We start from the raw sequence: 17,601 nt of genomic DNA on the forward strand, positions 1-17,601 counted from the left end.
GGTTGCTAGTCAACAGGACCTCCAAGCATCAAGTTGTAATTACATTTTATTGCGATAAACGCCATTAAAATTTATAACAATAGAGAGCGCTGTGTCTTCCTCAGCCGACGAAATCAGGTCCTACGAACAATCAGCGTGGTTTAGATTTTCCAAACTGCTCTTAACCCACTTAGTTGCTGGAGCAGTTCGATAAAACAGCAACCGATGGATCGCTTGTATCTTAATCTCAAGTTCGCTGCCTAGACCTGCAGCACAGTATGACAGCGTCTTTGTCGACAGATAGCAAGCGATTGTAGTAACGACTGGATTCAGTTTGGACACGGTCAGATGAATGTGTTCAGGTGGCTAAAATGGGAGGTTATTTCGCGAGAAAGGTTCCAGTTTCAGGGCACATAGTTGATCATATTTCTGCCCAAAAGTATTCCGTCAGTGTAAACAAACAGGCAGTCTTGGACCGAAACATTGCTTTATTGTCCAAAATCAAGCAGCTCTCAAACAACTGATTTTCCCTGACTTCGTAATGACAGTTCATACACAAATCCGGGAGCAGTGATGGTACCCCATATTATTAAATGCTCGTCAACGAGAAACAGTAACTACACTTCCATGCCTGGTGTGTAGATCAGGTACAACTGTTTCTATTGGGCGTTTGAGTCCAAAGGTAGTTGCCTGAAATCAGATAGATATTTGCAATTTCCGGGCAGCGCAACAGCTTCCGCCAGCTGTGGAAATTGGAAGTATGTCGTTGGATGGAACTCATCGATTAACTTTGCGAACAAATATACGTAAGTTGTTTTTTCAAACTTCTGTGTAACTCTTCATTTCCCTTGAAGCAGCAGATTCAAGTCACGACGGTAACAGCAAGAGAAGAGGCCACTGGTTACATACATCAGCGACAGTCCGCAAAAGGACAGCTAAAAATACATAGACGAGCCAAAACCTAATGGCCATCTCTGAACATCGTACAGTCACAGCTGTGGAAATGGTACATATAGGTGGATATAAGCTTTCAGCACATGTAAGTAAAGACACTCTGGAGAGAGGAGGAATTGCCATATATGTTAAAATCTGTCATAGTGTGAAAAATTTTTAAGCGAAAAATTTTTGCGTTGAGCAACATATAAGAAGCATGCGCACGTTAGCTTAAACTAAATAATGGCACTTCTATAATTATAGCCGTGTACAGGACCCGATTGGGAAATTTTCAACCATTTTTGAAAAACTTGGATGCTTTGTTGCGCTATCTGTCAGACAGAGGAAAGCAAATTATTGTTTGTGGGGATTTCAATGTATATTTTCTGAAAGAGTCCGATAGAAAGCTTGACCTTGAGGTATTAGTTGGTTCTTTCAATTTGACATCAGTTATTGATTTTCTTACTCGGGTGGTACAGGAAAGCAGCATTCTGATAGACAATGTTTTCACACACCAAGATAAAATTTAATCAAATAAAAACTTTTCCTCTGAAGAATGGTCTGCCTGATCATGATGCACAGCTAGTTACAGTATATGATATAGCCCTATACAGTAATGCAAAACAGTCTTCCAAAATAGTGCGTTCAATTAACGATTTAACTATTCAAAATTTTAGCGAAAGCTTGCAACAGTTAGACTGGGATGAGGTGCACAGGGAAGATGATGCTAATTTAAAATTTAACCTATTTCATAATACCTTTGTGAGTATATTTAAAACAGTTTCCCTAAGAAAACAGCGAAATATAATTGTAAGAAACAATGTATAAAGCCATGGCTTACTAAAGGAATAAAAATATCTTGTAAACAGAAAAGCTAGGAGGAGTAATGATCCAAAAACTGTGAAACATTATAAAAACTACTTCACTGTATTAAGAAAAGTTATTAAAAAGTCCAGAAGTATGTGCATTATGTCTGAGATAAGCACCTCTGATAATAAAATTAAACCAATTTGTAATATTGTTAAAAGGGAAACAGGGCAACCGAGAGCACAGGAAGACTGTATTTCTATCAAATACAATGAGAAGTTTGTTAATGAGAAGTAAGAAGTAGAAAACATTTTAATAATCATTTTTAAAGTGTTGTAGAGAAAATAGGAACCAGCTATTCATTAGAAAATACAAGGCAGCATATGGAAGAGGCAGTACCTATGCAATTAGATAAAATTCAAATTCAACCAACCTCTTCTACTGAAATTAGTAAAATAATAAATTCACTCAAAAGTAAAAGCTCACATGGAATTGATGGCATTTCCAAAAGAGTACTAAAAGCATGTTCCCAACAAATAAGTAGGATTCACAGCCACATATGTAGTAGCTCACTGAAACAGGGCATTTTTCCAGACAGACTGAAATATGGTATTGTTAAACCATTACATAAAAAGGGGGATAGATCTGATGCTAACTACCGCCCAATCTCACTTCTGACAGCTTTATCCAAAATTCTTGAAAAAGTAATGTATTCAAGAGCAGCATCACATATTTGTAAAAATGAAGTACTAACAAAATGTCAGTTTGGTTTTCAGAAAGGCTTTTCAACAGAAAATGCTATATATGCTTTCACTGATCAAATATTAAATGCATTGAATAATCATACTGCACCCATTGGGATATTTTGTGATCTCTCAATGGCTTTTGATTGCCTGAATCATGAAATTCTTCTAGACAAGCTTTAAGTATTGTGGTATGAATGAGACAGTGCACAAATGGTTTAATTAATACTTAATTGGAAGAACTCAGAAGGTTGAAATTAACAGTACAGATAGTCTGCAAAAACCAGCAAAGTCCTCTAAATGGGGAGGTATCAAGAATGGTGTCCCACAGGGTTAAGTTTTGGGTCCCATATTGTTTTTAATATATATTAACTATATTAAAGACTTGCACTCTATATTCATGAAGACTCAAAGCTAGTTCTTTTTGCTGATAATACAAGTATAGTAATCACACCCAACAAACAAGAATCAGCTGAGGAAATTGCAAATAATGTCTTTCAGAAAATTATTAATTGGTTCTCTGCAAGTTGACTCTCACTAAATTTTGAGAAAACACAGTTTACACAATTCTGTTCAGTAAATGGCATAAAACCATTTATAAATATAGACTATGAACAGAAGTCTGTTGCTAAGGCAGAATGCTCCAAATTTCTGGGTGTGTGCATTGATGAGAGAATGAATTGGAAGAAACACATCGATGATCTGCTGAAATGGTTAGGTTCAGCTACTTGTGCTAATAGGGCTATTGCAAATTTTAGTGATAATCATATCAGTAAATTAGCCTACTATGCCTATTATCATTCACTGCTTTCATATGGCATCATATTTTGGGGCAATTCGTCATTAAGAGAGAAAATATTCATTGCACAAAAGCGTGTAATCAGAATAACAGCTGGAGCCCACCCAAGATCACCTTGCAGACATTTATTTAACAAACTCGGGATATTCGCAGTACCTTCACAATACATATATTCATTTACTAAATTTGTCATTAATACCCCTTCCCAATTCAAACATAACAGCGAAGTGCATAGCTACAACTCTAGAAGAAAGAATGATGTTCACTATTCTCGATTAAATCTCACTTCGACACAGAAAGGGGTGAACTATGCTGCCACAAAAATGTTTTGTCGTTTGCTAAATAGTATTAAAAGTCTGACAGATAGCTAACCAACATTTAAAATCAAATTAAAAGAATTCTGAATGAAAACTCCTGATCAATAGATGAATTCTTAGGTATGAAGTAGTAAGTGTAAAAAAAACCGAAGTAAAAATTAATTATTTTGTGTAAAGAACAAGGATTAATGTATGTATGTATGTATTAACAGCATGTTGATCTAACTTTGGAATGCTACCAAGCTGCGATTCTGCGTAGCATCCATGCGACTAGTGTTTGGTAGATGTTGCGAGGTACATGTCAACAGATGTCTAAGCACACGTCATGCAATTCTCGTAAATTACGGACCACTGATTTGTGGGCACATATCTGATGACACAATAGCATCCCCGATGTCATCTGTAGGGGTTAAAGCCACACGAAGCTGGCGGTAACTCGAGTTCAGCATCATGCTTCTCAAACCAATGCAGCACGAGCCTGCACTGATGAAATGGACAGTTACCTGCTGGAAGACGTCACAGCCCTCGGGGAAATTATCATGCACGAAAGGATTCAGGTGGTCGGCAATAATGTTTTCGTAATCCACAGTTGCCTTGGTGCCTTTGATTACAACCAAAGATCCCATTGAATCCGTGGTGAATGCCCCTCATGGCATAACACTGCCCCATTGGCGAGAGTCCGAGCGCACCATATGTTTCGAGAAGCCGTTCGCATCGATGACATTACATCCGGTCACGCCAAGCGAGGTAGCGCAGTGGTTAGCACACTTGCCTCGCATTCGGGAGAACCACGGTTCACACCCACGTCCGGCCATCCTGATTTAGGTTTTCCATGATTTCGCTTCAGGTAAATGCTGGGATGGCACCTGTGAAAGGGCACGACCGACTTCCTTCCCCATCCTCCCCTAATCCGATGGGACCGATGACCTCGCTGTTTGGTCCCTTCCCCCGAATCAGTCAACCAACCAGCTATATGCGGACACGATGATCTACTTGGCACAACAAGAAACGTGATTCATCCGATCAGGCGGTACGTAGCTATTGACCCACAGTCAGATACCAATGACATCGCTCCGACTGCAATCGTGATTGACAATGTCGTTGGATCAAGATGGGAACAGCTCATGATCATCTGCTGCAGAATCCCACGCTGCACAGTGTGCGCTGAATAGCGTTTTCCGAAACATTTGTTCCAGCATCAGCACTGTACTCCGTTGTCAGATGTACTACATATCGCCACCTATCCTGTTTTACAGAGTATTCAAATCAAATGGTGCAAATGGCTCTAAGCACTATGGGACCTAACATCTGAGGTCATCCGTCCCCTAGACATCACACACATCCATGCCCGAGACAGGATTCGAACCTGCGACCGTAGCAGCAGCGCGGTTCCGGAATGAAGCGCCTAGAACCGTTCGGCCATAGCGGCCGGCTTTACAGAGTATGCAAGCCTCTAACTTCCATATTGTGAAATGAGGTATCCATGTCCAACACCTTGTAAATCCCCCATTATGTGTTTCTGTATGAAATTTACACCAACTTTACCTCCTAGTCTATAAAAAGTCTACGTATTACCAAAGCTATGAACCCACAATCTGTTATCCATCTTACACTCATATGCTAACCTTCGACTAAACAGAACCTAATCTAAATTGAACTGCAACTGGTCTGAATACAGTTTTTCTTTATATTAAACGTGCAACTGAAGTAAAACAACTATCTGGTCCTAATCAAAATTTCCACTTACCTCGCGTCTTGACAACATTGTTGCAGATTTCTCGAAAGTACAATAGCAAACATCAAAGCAGGCAACGGCTAAGCTAGGCTTCTGTTTCTAAATAAAATTTCGAAATAATATTCAAACTGTTGCATAGCATACGGCGCAACGTGGTAATGCGTAATGACAAATCTTATTTAAACAGTGGGACTGGGACAGCTATAACCGTTATAAAATGATATTTCAAGACGCGATTTTAGAATGAAGTATGTATTCAAAATTACAGAGCAAAATTTGACGTGTTCTTCACACATAATATTGGTCTGAACAACACTATGCTTAACAAATTGAACAGTGATTTGAAAAGGGTATAATGTTAACAGACGATTTCTACAAAAAGCTAAACAGCTTAATTAGTTGATATATTGATGCGTGATTCAGGGAATGGGGTTGTCTTCCTCTCACCTCTGAGGAAGTTAACTGACAATAATTATTCTACTCTTCAGAAATAATAACATTATTCAAAATTTATATTCTTTTCGCCTTCCAATACATATACATGATATTCAACCTTGCTATCCTTTATAATAAATCTATCTTCATCATAAACCAATCACAAAGCAACGCAGCACTACTGAATATGTCCATCACCTACCACACTTCAACTAAAAATATATCAGACTGCGCAGAGGCAAAGACTGTGCCACGAGAAGACCAAAGAGTGTTTAACAATTACGTAACTTGCTCTCCCTCTGACCTGCACATCAGTAACTTACAAAAATCGAAATGACATGCCAACCTTACAACCTTGTGGCATACTCGTGGTTTCGCCGTCCTTCAACCCCATTCCATAGAATCTCACGACAGCAGCGTACGAACAGCAGACTAGCATCTCCATTTCCGAGATGCTCGTTCCCAGCTGCAAGGGAATAGCAATCTGCCCCTTTTTTAATCTCCAGAATAGATTCACAACCTTTTGTGTTTGCAATAACCGTTGTGAAAACTGTGCACTGGAAAAACATTTAGTTATTAATTATCGGTTTCTGACTGTTTGTCCATTATAAAATCAGCCATCAATACAAGTCTTGTGTTACACCAGCCATGCAAATAGATTTATGATGAAATGAGTAAGTCTGATAGTAGATAACGTGGTCTCCACAATTGCTCATCGCTGGGAGACTGAAAACTCGACGATGAGCACATATGGAGGCCAACTAATCCGCTGTCAATGGCCCTATCCACATCTGTGGAAACATGAGGCAAATATATGGCTCCTGAAAATTGGCAGCACCCTTTTGAGCAACTGCAGAGGCAACAGCATGGTGACTGACTGATCTGTCCTTGCAACATTATCCAACGTGGCTTTCTGATGTTGGTATTGTAAATGGCTGAAAGTAAGGAAAAACTACAGCATCTATGTTTCCCAAAACCATGCAGCTCTACTGTATGGCTTAATGATGATAGCAGCCTCTTAAGTGAAATATTACAGGGGTAAAACAGCCCCCACTTGAATATCCAGAAAGGGACTACTCAGGAGAATGTTGTCATCAGGAGAAATAAAACTAGCAGTCTACTGCTTTCATCTGCTGCACAGACAGTTTAGAAAATTAAAACAGAGAGATGGATAGATTGAAACTAGATACAGTGGAAATTAGTGAAGGGTGGTGGCTGGAAGCACTGAACTTCTAGTCAGGTTAGTAGAGGCTTATCAACACATTAGCAAATTCTGAACACCTTTATATCAGCGGGAATGTGATGACACACGTACGCTAATCTCACGGATGAGCAGGTGGAATAACGAAACTGTACACTATCTTAGGACATAATCTACCTTTTTTAACATCGTAAGATAAGTCTGAACAAGAGCTAAGACACATCTACAGACCAGAAAACTTTGCAAACAAAATATTACGCCATGCTGTAAATTCATGGCGCAAACTCATCGCAATTCTCGTAGTTCGTAGCATGAGATGCCCTTCAGAAAGTAAACCGCAGTTCAAATACCCAGTGTCTGCATGCAAGTTGCTACACCAGTCCTCCGTAGCAAACGGAAGCAGAAACGAGCAGACTGACTCAGGACACAGAACGAGGTAATGTGCGTCCTCCACCGTTGAACGACGTTCTCAGACACACGATCAGGCGCGCGCAGGTCTCTGATTGCTTCGTACACTTGTAACCTCCCAAAGATATTTATGTAGTAACCTCCCAACAGTAAAAAATATAATTCAATAATTCACATTCAGTGTAACTGCCCAACAGATAAGTTCCGAAACCTATCAATAATACAATGTGACTAATCTCTCAATAAAATTATGGCTCACTTATAACCTTTCAATAATTGACTGTGAATTTAAACTGGTAAATTTAGGATGTCAGCAGTGCTACGTTATGGCACTGAAAATTCATTCTGAACAAATTGAAAAATCTTACCTCAGATAGGTCGCCGGATAACGCGTATATATCTGCTCCTATAAGAAATTTTTCTGGCGCAGCTTTGTGCAATGCTGCCCGATACATTTGTCACATATAAAAAGAAACAACTGATTTTTCCTTTCAATAATCGGGATGACCAAGAATTGGAGAAATTAGTAAATTCTTTAAATTGAAATGAATGATTGTCAAAAGTTACTTTTTATGAGAAAGATTATTATTAAGAGATTTTTTTAACATTTACATGGGACTTGATATAACAATACTACATATGCGCGAGGCTGCTTTTACCTTCTACTACAACGCTCAGGCTCCGCCATCGCTCCACCACGACCGGCCCAGCCAACACGATACACCAGACTGCAAGCTACTACTTACTGCTACTAACACACAGTTCCTACTGCATACCACACTGCTCTCTGGTCTGAGATTCTCTTACAGCTTACATATCGCAGGCAGCGCGTGAGCAATCCATCGAAATTACATCTGCTCGGGTGCGCTAGCAACAAATTCCTTAATCATGGACCTCTTACACACTCTGTCTCCAAAGTTTAGACTAGCAGACACATACCTTCACTTTACCAGTCAAAGACTGTAATACGCTAACCATTCTATACCCAGCGTCCAGAATTCTTTGCAGCAAACTTGCAACTCAGAACTCGTGTAAGAATGAATAACTTGAAAGCTGACATTTTATTGAACTACTTTCATCAAGAACTATAAGGGGCAGTCAAATGAAAATGAAACAGATGAAAAAAGCAAGTAAACTCTCCATTACTCCAAAAGTAATCACCATCTCTGTTAATACATTTCTCACAGTGTGCGACAAGATGGTCAGTGCCTTCTCGGAAGAATGTTTGCGGTTGCCTACATAACCATGTTTACACCCCGATTTGCACCTCTTCGTCCGAAGCAAACAGACGACAATGAATGTCTTTCTTCAGGGCTCCAAAAACTGTATATCGCGTGGCGACAGATCGAGACTGTAAGGATGAAGTGTAAGAGTTTCCCAGAGAAACTTATGTGACGGGCACACATGCTGCTTCGACAACGCCGCAGAAGTTCCACTGGGAAAGCGTTACACATCCTCCGTACAATCCCTACCTGTCCCCGTGAGATATACATATTTTTGGAACCTTGAATGAAGACATTCGTGGCCGTCTGTTTACTTTGGACGAAGAGGTAAACGGCTAGGTACAATCTGTAGGCAACTGCAAACAGTTTCCATGAAGGCTTTGACCGTCTTGTCTCACCTTGAGATAAATGTATTAACGGTTACGGCGATTCTTCTTCCTTCTTCTTTTTTGGCAGTAATGCCCTTGATGGGCCCTGCCCTCCTCAACAATCTTCATCCATACATCTCTGTTCTCTGCTTTTCTCTTCCATGCTCCGATCGCCACCTTCGTTCGGTCGCCCAACATATTGTCCAGCCATCTATCACCTGGTTGGCCCCTCCTTCCGGTGCCTTTCATTATTCTTTTGGGCATCCTACAATCCGTCATCCTCTCCAAATGTCCTAACTAGTGTACTCTGTAAGATCCAACAGATTTCACTGTGGCGATTACGTCTGAAATAAGAAACAGTTTGCTTACTTTTTTTCATCTGTTTCGTTTTCACTTAATTGCCTCTTACAGAACATTGAAACATGTGATTTTTTTCTGTGCTGAGAATGGAAGAGATGGAAAGATTTACTCAAGAGATGCAGAATGGGAGGGCATCCCCAAACAAGCAGTAGGGTGGCTTATAAAGAAAGAGTTCTAGTCAGCAAAACTTTTATCCGATAAATGCCCTACCTACAAGACACATACCCGGTTAACAACAGAATATATTTTAAAAATTTGGTTCAAAATGGCTCTGAGCACTACAGGACTTAACTTCTACCGAGCGAGGTGGCGCAGTGGCTAGCACACTGGACTCGCATTCGGGAGGACGACTGTTCAATCCCGCGTCAGGCCATCCTGATTTAGGTTTTCCGTGATTTCCCTAAATCGCTCCAGGCAAATGCCGGGATGGTTCCTTTGAAAGGGCACGGCCGACTTCCTTCACCATCCTTCCCTAATCCGATGAGACCGATGACCTCGCTGTCTGGTCTCCTTCCCCAAACAACCCAACCCCCCAACTTAACTTCTGAGGTCATCAGTCCCCCAGACTTAGAACTACTTAAATGTAACTAACCTAAGGACATCACACACATCTATACCCGAGGCAGGATTCGAACATGCGACCGTAGCAGCAGCGCGGTTCCGGACTGAAGCGCCTAGAACCGCTCGCCCAAAACGGCCGACTTAAAAATTTGGCTCGTTGTATATAAGCGGGAGTGGGTGGAGGCAAAAATATATTGTGCAGCCTTGAAATATATTCTGCTAGTGTGTCTAAAGAGTAGAACTGTCTGTCGGTAGTATTTCTGTGAATAGTTCTCAAAATATCAAATTTGGTAACAAATGTACCGATGTACAAGACTGGGACTCTTAACACATGGACCTTAACACATGACCTCCGTTCACATATTTCCTGCACACATGCGATGAGTTTCAGTGTCCACAAATTGTTTCCTCCTAAATATCGTTTACCGTCAACGTCAAAGCGTTCCTCCTCGTTCTTATCATGAAATGTTTGACAGGTTAAGGGAAACGTCTTATCGTGGGACTCGTTTGCTGGGTAAATGCCCGTATGCGGATGGAAAGTAGGCCGCGTATAACCGACATCTCACTGACAGGCGCTCCTCGGGGCCAAAGCTTCACGATTAGCGGACATTTTCACCAAAAGTGTACTCAACTAAATAAGGAAAGGCTGAAACCAAGAGTGACAGCTGAAGCACACATTTAGTCCAAATTGAACAGAACTTACCAGTTGACGCTTTTGCTCTTTATTTGAAAATGCACCGAAATAATAATAAATAAATAAAAAACCGACCCGAGTGAGATTACGATGTGGTTGTGGTTATGGATGCGTATTCGGGTAAATCCGAAGAGAGAATGTGCCCCAATATGTTCATTCGGTTTCTGAGTGGTTTTCCTTCAGAAAATCCATAACCCAGTCTTATTTGCATTAGCTAATGTTTCATTTCGTCCTTAGATGCACCGTTCTCGATGAAACAGCAATGAAAAAAAGTCAGAAACTACTGACATCTTATATTCTTCACATACAGAAATCGTAATTCTGTACGTGATATGAGGATAAAAATTGACATTTATGTGTTCAGGGTGTGGCAAAAATCTTATGGTTTTCAGTTTCTACTACCTCATTTAATACACAAAATTTTAACAAAGCCTTAGTTTTTGGGAATAATGTTATCTAAGTGGTATCCATGTTTTGTTATACACTCTTGAAGATCCCTACTGATGCTATCAAAAATTATTTGGTTTAGCGGGAATTAACTGACATATGGGATTAACTGACATATGTCTTTTAAGTTAGTCCAGCGTTCAGTCTTTGTTTGCGTATACTCTGATTTAAGGTACCCACAGAAAAAGATTATTTATACTGAGACATGGGGGACGACAAATTAGGTGGTTAGAGAATGTAATTCTCAGAGACGCATCACAACTTTGGCTGTGTGAGCAGTTGCCCTATCTTGCTGGAATCACATTCGGGTCGCGATTTAGGCAGCCTTCTTTTTTTTTAGTCTGTATTTCAAGGAATTTTCAAGTATTTACGTAATTACAACATTGTGTTGGTAACAGGGTCAGGCCGGCCGCTGAGGTCGAGCGGTTCTAGGCGCTTCAGTCCGGAACCACGCGACTGCTACGATCGCAGGTTCGAATCCTGCCTTGGGCATGGATGTGTGTCATGTCCTTAGGTTAGTTAGATTTGAGTAGTTCTAAGTCTAGGGGACTGATCACCTCAGATGTCGAGACCCATAATGCTTAGAGCCATTTGAACCATTTTTTTTTTTTAACAAGATCAGCAAACTCAAAATGTTTGTATTTAATAATTAAGGTTTAAACCAAGGCATGAAACTATAAAAGTGAAAAAATGTATTATGTATCTCGTGTGTATAGATTACGATGTGGAATATGTGAGCGTTTCTACATATACCAAACTGGTCGGTCAAACTGGTCGGAAGTTTATAACTAGATACGAGAACATATGAGACAAAACACCAAGACTGCTTTTGGTTTGGCCACCATTTGCCAAGCACAAAACATAAAGCAGGTAGTACTGAATGTACTATGAAAATTTTGAATTTAGCCCTTAAAGTAATGAAGTTAGACGCACTTAAAAAATGGGAAGTATGTAAACGGAGGGTAAATGATTCGGACGAATTGATGAACGAGCAGTCAGATTCTAAACACAATATTTTTTTTGTTCTTTTAAAAATGATGCATGAGTCAATAAACCAGTTAGCTGATGACACATCAGTAATTTATAAAATAATGCGACAATTTATGAGTCCTTTATAAAAACAGTGTTTATTTATTTAGTTTTAACATTATGATCCCTGGGAAACAGAGCATATGAATATATAATAAAGAACTGTGGGCACCTGTCAGATTTTAATGTATGTATGAACAACTACAGATGCCTTTCGAGTTTTGTATGTAGCACGACAATCATAATACATTCAAATAACTTTGTTACATTCATCTGATGTAAAAACAAATCTATTATGTACAGTCAGACATGGAAAATGCAGGTACGTCATCAAATATTTTTTGCACTACTGTAATCTGTGCACACAAAAAGTTTGAAAATTTTGTATTTCGTCTCTCGCAGATGTATTCTTCCTTCTAACGTAGATAATGGTTTGAGAATGGACGGTAATATTGTTCGTAACATCATTTATGGATATCTGAAGTGAGACTTACTTAATAATATAGTAATTCTCTTTATTTATGGATATCTGAAGTGAGACTTACTTAATAATAGAGTAATTCTCTTTCAATGGCAGTCATTGTAGCTACTTCTCAGCCATCTTCCTCATAGACATATGGTCCAAACGCGTACTTCGTTATACCTCCATACCGCACTGTCACTTTGTTAACAACGAAGGGAATATTCATGTATTTCTTTAGCATTTTTATTCGGTCAGCTAAGAATGCTGCGATGGTTGACAAAAGCAGATAAACTGAAATGAGCTTCGTCGCTCATCATGAGAACCTAACACACCACTTCAAGCCTTTTTCAGAAAATATTACTCGTTTTGCTTAATCCGAGCCTTTCATTACTGAACCTCAGCCATTTTGTAACGATGAAAGAGTAATGAAGTTGAAGTATTCGCCTTATGCTGCGGTCAGAGATATGCATACCAGAAGAGTGGTTATGAGCGGCCGGTGAGATTATATACAGACCGTGTGTTGCTCTGTTGGTGTTACTGACGACGACCACTTGACTTTCGTTTCAGAGCTGGACTGCTTTTCTGCAGATTTTCATCCAAACTGTAATTGTGTTACAGTATGGAACGCATCCTCTTCGATCCATGTTCAGATCCTGTAGGAACCAACGCGGAGTTGCATCTCAAGAACCACCAGTTTAAAAAAAAATGTTACCGCCACGTTACTTAGACGACCATAGCTCCACGTCTACTGAAAATACATCGCCTGATCAACAGTGCGTCTGAATGAAGCAATGACAGTGTTGTGCCATACGTGACTTATCATTAATTACAAACTATCTGATGTTTTGTCATACCCTCTACATTTATAGTAAATAGAAAGTCTGTTAACACAACTCTCGTACATCACAACTTCGAAGTATTTCATTGCTATCGTAAATAACAACCCAGTTGCAGGTCACAAAAAGAAAAGAATGACGTTTTCTTAAAAACCTTCAGCTAACTGTATCACAGCCGCTCTATCTGAACGTTGACTATGCTGTTTTAGTTACAGGTTCATATGATAGAAAAAAAGCCAAGTCTTCTAACAGCTTAATGATAATAATGTGGCAGTATGATAATATGTTTTTTTACAGGCTGCATAATAGGGAGATTTCTGTGAGAACCTACTCACAACAATAACATCCTAGATATATAACTGAAATGAGTTTCCTACACTGAAGACGATAACAGCAATGAGGGAGCACAAACAGGAAAATCAGAATTTTCTGTTAAACAAATGAAGGTGCTCAGGAACACGTGAACGACGGTTTCCCTCTGTGACATACAAAACACAGCGAATATTGAGGATCAATTATTCAAAAACAGTCTTAATCGCATTTATTATTATTATACCGCCAACCGGTTTCAACCTGACGTAGGGGTCATCTTCTGGGCGTTTACACTGTGAAATTATAGATGTCCGTCAGAAAGACTCCATTATACAACAGCTAAAATTATGTAAATTTAAAATATGTTACCCATTGGTCGACTGCTGATGGTGTCACTCCTGTCTACATAACGGCAGGAAACTATGCGAGACTAACCCTTCGTATGGGCTTAAATAGCGTCTATTCACGTGATCGCTGCTTCATCTCCACAACCATGTTGTCCAAAACCAACAATATTGAGAACCTGAGCACTTTAAATTTTCTTGTATAGTTCAGAAGGCAAGTTCTCAGTTAGCGAGGATATGCTGATGAAATTACTCTTGTTATTGTTGTTATTTCGATTAAACTGTCATATCTTGGCGTCATCTATATCATATACACATACAAAAATGGATGCATGTATGTATACGTGTATGTCCCTCATCTCCTCCTAAGCCTTTGGATCGATTTCAACCAAATTTGGTGCACAACTCCAACCCCTCGTCCAAGTCGTGGGAGATGAAGTAGGGGGTTGCCTGTAGGAGCGAGGTACAGTGGGGACTGTGTATGCTCCGGGACCTGTTACGGTAGCTGTGAAGGACCTACAGGAACCCTGAAAAGTGACGGCTAATGGGACTCTGGTGAAGCTACGATAGGCTCAGCAAGTCAGTAGTGGATTATGATTTCTGTTTTCAAAAATAGAACGGGCCTCGGAAAGGACGGATTTAATCGACGACGAACTGGCTATAAACAAGGACTAAGATTTGGAATATTAAATATACAAACATTGACTGGAAAGGTGGAGGAGATGGTAGACATAATGGAAATAAGGACGTTAGACCTATTGGGGTTAGCTGAAACGAGATGGAAAGGAGAAGGAAGGAGAGAACTGAGGAAAGGCTATCGACAGTACTGGAGTGGAAATGAGGAGGGAAGGAGAAATGGTGGGGGAATAGTAGTAAGAGATGGATTAAAAGTGGAGAGAATAGGATGATAAGATCAAAATATCACGCACGGGGACGACCATAGAGGTAATACAAGTGTATGTGCCGCAGGTGAGTTACACTTCTGAAGAGAAGCAAGAGTTTGAAGAGGAAATGCAGAAGCATAATGGAAGGAAGAATGTGATAGTAATGGGGGATTTAAACGCACACATTGGAAGAGAAAGACAAGGATGCAAAAGTGTGCTTGGACCAGAGGGTTGGGGCTGGCGAAATGAGGAAGGTGAAAGACTATTGGAGTTCTGTCAAAGGAGTGGCTTGCTGGTTGGGAATTCTTGGTTCAGGAAAAGAGAGAGCCACAAGATTACCTGGTCCAGTCAAGACTTAAAGAGAAAGTCGATAGTTGACTACTTCATGTACAATAGTAAGATGAATAGGAACATCATTCAGATTAAGGTAATACTATCAGAGGACTTTGATAGAGACCACCGTTTGCTGGTAATGTACCTGAGAGGGACTAAGGACAATAAAGGGACAGAAAACCAGGAAAGACGTATAAGGGTATGGATGTTAAAGGAGGAAGAAAGCAGGCTACATACAGTACCTACAAGTAGTAAAGGAAAGCATCCCAAAGGATGAACCAAAAACGGTAGGAGAGGAATGGGGTAGATTCAAGGGAACATTAGTAAGTGCCGCAAAAGCAATATGTGAGAGGACAAGCAACAATAACAGATGGAAAGAAACAACCTGGTGGAATGACAAAACAAAGAATATAGTACAGAAGAAGAATAGAGCCTTTAGAGTATGGTCCCAGAGGAGAACAGTAGAGACAAGAGAAGAGTATCTACATCTAATTCTGCATATATACTCCGCTAGCCACCAAGCGGTGTGTGGCGGAGGGCACTATTCGTGCCAGAGTCAAATTCCTCCCCCCCCCCCCCCCCCCGCTGTTCCACTTGCGGATCACGCGAGGGAAAAAAGACTGTCTGAACGCCTCAGTACAAGCAAGAAAGCAAGAAGCAAAAAGAGTGGTGATGGAGGAGAGAAGAAAGTGGATGGAACAGTGGACCAGAATAATGGAGGAGGAGAGTGAAGGTTCAAAAAAGGTGTTATATAGGATGATTAAAAGTAAGAGGAAGAATGGTGCGACAGATTACGCCCGAATGGTGAACAGAAGTGGCCAAGATGTAGAGAGTAAGGAGGAACTCAAGAATGTGTGGAAGGAGTGTTTTGAAGAACTTCTGAACCCAAATGGAGACCTGGATAAGGAGGAAAGACACCAACAGGAAGACCAGAGACAGATGGCTGAAAGGAATGGAGGAAAACGTCCAGAAAAAAGGTGAAGACTGGACCAAGATGGAGACAGAGAGTTGGTGTCAAGACAGAAGACGATGGCAAGGCTTATGTTCCAAACAGACACTGCCACAGGCTGGAAACTGTCCAAGATCATGATGATGACTACTTACTATCTATGAAGCAGTACTGTGCAGGTAGAAACTGCGTAGCTCCTATAGGAGAAGACCTATTGGTGAAAAGGCCTGGTAAACCCTGATATCTATACAACCCTGCACAATGGGTGTGATGTGCAGATAGTATCAGAATGTGTTGCAGGGAGCCGATAATCACAGTTGAGCAGAGAGAGGGTGAGAAGGCTATGGGTAGTAGTAGGGGGAGGATGAGATGGACACAGAAAGGGGGGAAGGAGGAGGTGAGCAGAGTTGGGAGTAGAAGCTGCACAGTGAGAGAGGGGGAAGAGAACATTGACAGAAAGGGACAGCATGAGGAGATACACAGATAACGATGGGAGGATAAGATGCATATAGAAAGGGGAGAGGAAGAGATGGATAGGGGAAGAGAAGAAGAAAGGACAGACAGAGAAGGAGAAGTGAAGCTGAACAGAGAGAAGGAGGGGGAGGAGATGGTCAGAGAGAGAAGGAGGTGAAAACCCAGAGGGACAAGAGAGAAGGAGATGTGTGCAATACATGTGCTTTCGCATGCATAGAGGAACCCACAGGTAAAATTCTAGTTCTAAATAAATGCTAATCAATGTATGGTTTTTTGTACAACTGGTGCTTTAAAATTGTACTGTATTGCTACGTAGGAGTGTTAATCTTACTTTTTTTTCATAATAGACCTGGAGTTTCACCTCTAAACAAGGCGTCGTCGTTCACTTTTTGGATTTCTTTCTTCCTGCCTTAGATTGCTTCATGCGACTGGCTTGATAGTGAAACACCGTTTTGAAGATGCAAATGCATAGTTGGACATAGTCTCATTTTATCTCATACTCTTTGTATAACTTTTTGTCAGAGTATAAGTAGTATCCCTGGCGTATGTTTCTGGAAAGTCGGTAACGTATGTACTAGAGTTATAATCTCTTTATTTAGTTCAAATGGTTTTCCAGCCACAAATTTCTTCTCATATGGAACACGTTGAAAGTTGAAGGACCTAAATGTAGTGAACAGGATCGAAGTTCCAACAATTTCTGCTTCAAATTCCATTACCTCATCGTCGAAGCACCGTTACGGGCACATGTAATTTCCTGAGCATTTATATCATCATCATCAACAGGAGAGATTCGACATAGCTCATGAGTAAAGGCGCCCACAACACGTTTCCATGGATCACAGTATCCAGCTGTACACATATATGGTTTGCTAATGGCACCTTCCGCAAGGTCGTCATCTCGATCTTTGCTTCACTCTTGAATACAGCGAAGAATTTTGGCCTTTACCATCCATTCGCCTGTCGAAAT

Source organism: Schistocerca nitens, chromosome 7 (assembly GCF_023898315.1).
Source record: "Schistocerca nitens isolate TAMUIC-IGC-003100 chromosome 7, iqSchNite1.1, whole genome shotgun sequence".
NCBI lineage: Eukaryota > Metazoa > Arthropoda > Insecta > Orthoptera > Acrididae > Schistocerca > Schistocerca nitens.